At 31.2% G+C, this 3,355-nt stretch overlaps 1 long non-coding RNA gene across 1 annotated transcript in view; it reads left to right on the top strand.

The window, feature by feature from the left end:
• LOC103610814 overlaps nt 1-2,918 on the top strand; it is a 24,896-nt gene extending 21,978 nt beyond the window's left edge. The window contains exons 3-5 of the long non-coding RNA XR_552242.1: nt 81-201; nt 1,295-1,354; nt 2,817-2,918. This is a non-coding gene — a long non-coding RNA (uncharacterized LOC103610814). The remainder of the gene's footprint in view (nt 1-80; nt 202-1,294; nt 1,355-2,816) is intronic.
• The last annotated feature ends 437 nt before the right edge of the window (nt 2,919-3,355 follow it).

Here is a 3,355-nt window from a genome sequence, read left to right as displayed (position 1 = left end):
ACGGAAAAAAAAAAAAAAAAAAAAAAAAAAAAAAAAAAAAAAAAAAAAATTTTATTTCATATTTTGCCTCTCTTTAACAGATTTTTCTTAAATTAGTTAAAAATATGGATTCCGAAACAGGAGGAGCACAGATTGTCAAAGTGACACCTGTTCAGCAAATGCTTGCCTCTTGTACTGGAGCTATACTGACATCACTAATAGGTAAAATTATGCTACTGATGTAGATTATGTAACTTTGAATGAATCAGTGATTCCATTTGTGTTTTACTACCTCAAATAATAATTTTGTCATTTATCCTTCATGAATGCTAATATTCCTTCATCTGCATGATAATAAAGGACCTTGGACAGAGAATCAAGAGACTTGAACTTTAGTCCTTGCCTTGCCATTCTGAGAGTAAATACACTTGGGGACAGTACCTACTTCTCTCTGAACTTTATTTTTTCATCTATAAAATTAGGGGATTAGACTGGGAGTTCTTTGAGGTCTCTATCAACATTAAGCTCTTAGGATTTTATCACCCTTTTTAAAATAGAAAGCAAGAAGATGGAATGAAATATTAACATAATGAATAATACAGATTTTAAACAATTTATATTAGCAACAACTAATGTTTTATTTTGCTTTCATTACATCAAATTTCTTAAATATCTCTAGACCACATTTTTCTTTTTCTTAGTCAATTTCTTATAGACATAGCCAAATGACATAGTTATTTGATAGTTTAGCATTATAATGATTTTAAGTTGGCTAGTTTATTTAAATAAGATGACAAATCATTAGAATAAGCAAAATAATTGCTTTATGGTATAATATCCTCAGGTCAGAATTTTAGGATTGTGAATGCTTTAAAGATCACCTAATGTGATTTCCTCATTCTCAGATGAGGAAAAGTTTTCTTAGAATGAATTTTTTTTTGATTACTTGTTATACAGATTCATTTTCAGATATTTCAATAGACTTTTGGAACTTTTATTCCTTGCCTTAGGGAACATATTTTCTTATAAATACTAGTATTTTAGTTCTTATGCTAATGGGATTGTAGTTGTAGAAATAGTCTAAATGACAGTTTAGTACTCATGAGAGAAGTATTAACAGTCTGTCTTTTCATCAATCTTTTATACAAAATTCAAGGGGAAAAATTAGAATATTACATTCAAGTCTACTTTAAGATAATATTACCAATTATATAGCCATGAAGAAAAGTATGAATCAGTGTATTTGTGTTCTTCAGAAAATGTCTATACAATTTACAGGTATTACTTGCTAACTGAAACTTATGTATCTTCATAGTGACACCCCTGGATGTTGTTAAAATTCGACTCCAAGCCCAAAGCAACTCATTTCCTAAAGGTATGTGTGCTAGTTATCCTGAAAATGTTATGTTAGATATTTAAATGTTACTGCATTCATTTTGTTTCAATAATATTCTTTTTGTTAATTTATTAAAATTGATGCCTCTTTATCCTCATGCTGAAACATGTTTTCACTATTCAGTTGTACATGATGAAGAAAGGCAAAAAAAAAATCAAGTAAATACGAGGGTACTTCAAAAAGTTCATGGATAGGATTAAAAGGTAATATATATCTTTCTATGAACTTTTTGAAGACCCGTTGTATATAACATATATATCACTTTTATGGATCTACTAATTAAAGCAGAGGACCATTATATATTTGGATATGTACCTCACAAATAAGAACAGAATTATACCTGTAGGGGACCTTAGAATCTAGCTTCCTCCTTTGTCCAAGAGATATGCCTATCCTAGAATATTCATGACTGTCATCCAAGTGTTGCTTGAATACAGTCATTGGAAATTTATTATTTTATCAGGCAGCTTGGTTAATTGCTGAACAGTAGCTTAAGTGGAATTTGAGACATCTGATTAAATATTTTTATAAGATAGGCAAAAATAGCAGTTCCTTGATCAGTCTTTTACAAATTTATAAAAATAATGGCATTCAAACATATTTAAATAGCAGAAAACAGACTGTTTGGACTGTAAGAAAATTGGCTCCGATATGCATGCCACTCTGTTGAATGCATAGTAGTGAATAAACAGCAGTTGTATTTCAGATGAAGGAAAGGATAGATGGATTGTACAAAGAGACTGAAAAGGTAGTTTTCTACACATTAAAGAAAGCCTTAAAAGCAGAAGGAGATGATTAGACTTATGTATTATGAAACTCACAGAATTATATATGATCGAACAGAAAAGAGAATTTTGGCAACAAGAGTGAGTCTGATGAATGGGAAGGTGTTGGTATTAGAGAAAGTTGTAGTAAACTAAATGGCAGCTGACAAATGGCTGGATCAAGCAGTACAAATACAGAGAAAGGGATAAAAGCATAATATTACATTGAGACGAACATTTTTTTTCATGATCTATTTTTGTCTGAATTTCCCTTGCATAACACAGAGTTTTTTTCTGGACCAATAGAGAACACATGTATCTGTGTTCTCTTTTCAAAACAGGTTTTTCTTCTTTTTCTTTGTCTTTCTTCTCCATTCCCTCGGATAACCTAAAAGAATTTATTTTTGTGTACATTTTCTTACTACAGTTCTGAAAACATAAAATCCACTAATGTACTTCATTATTTTCACAACTGTGAGTTGTGCCCAGTGCCATATCATTAAGCAAATAAAAATAATTATATGTTTTTTGCTAAAAAGTAGAGACAATAATTTGGCTTTTTCAAGGTTCTCTTTTGATAATTTTCTACTTTCCTCATCATAATTTCAATTTGTTCACCTGTAAAAGTAATATAGTTATGTGAAGCAATTGTGGACTGTTGGAATCTTCTTTTTTAGGAAAATGTTTTGTGTATAGTAATGGATTAATGGATCATCTATGTGTTTGTGAAGAGGGAGGCAACAAAGCATGGTATAAGAAGCCAGGAAATTTCCAGGGAACATTGGTAAGGAGATTATATTATTTAGAATCACAGTATGTTTTCTATTTTTACATTTAATCTTATATATGAAATATATATGAAAGATTTCCTGGGCCGAGCCCGTGGCACACTCGGGAGAGTGCGGCGCTGGGAGCGCAGCAGCGCTCCCGCTGCAGGTTCGGATCCTATATAGGGATGACCAGTGCGCTTACAGCGCTCACTGGCTGAGCGTGGTGCAGCTGGTCTCAAAAAAAGGACAAAAAAAAAAAAAAAAAAAAAAAAGATTTCCTCATTGTAGGAGAATTAAAACTCCATCATATCAAATCAGGAAAAGGGAAATACTTCTTTGCCTTTGAATTCTTTGTTAACTTTTTTTTTCATCAGTTCATGCTTTTTATGTAGAAAGAAAAGGTGGGGATAACTTTTATTTTAACTAAACTTTTTTATTTTGAGATA

The sequence above is a fragment of the Galeopterus variegatus genome, unplaced genomic scaffold, assembly GCF_000696425.1.
Source record: "Galeopterus variegatus unplaced genomic scaffold, G_variegatus-3.0.2 Scaffold11835, whole genome shotgun sequence".
NCBI classification, from domain to species: domain Eukaryota; kingdom Metazoa; phylum Chordata; class Mammalia; order Dermoptera; family Cynocephalidae; genus Galeopterus; species Galeopterus variegatus.
The sequence above is the reverse complement of the archived record's forward strand: the minus strand, read 5'-3'. Positions and strand labels throughout refer to the sequence as shown.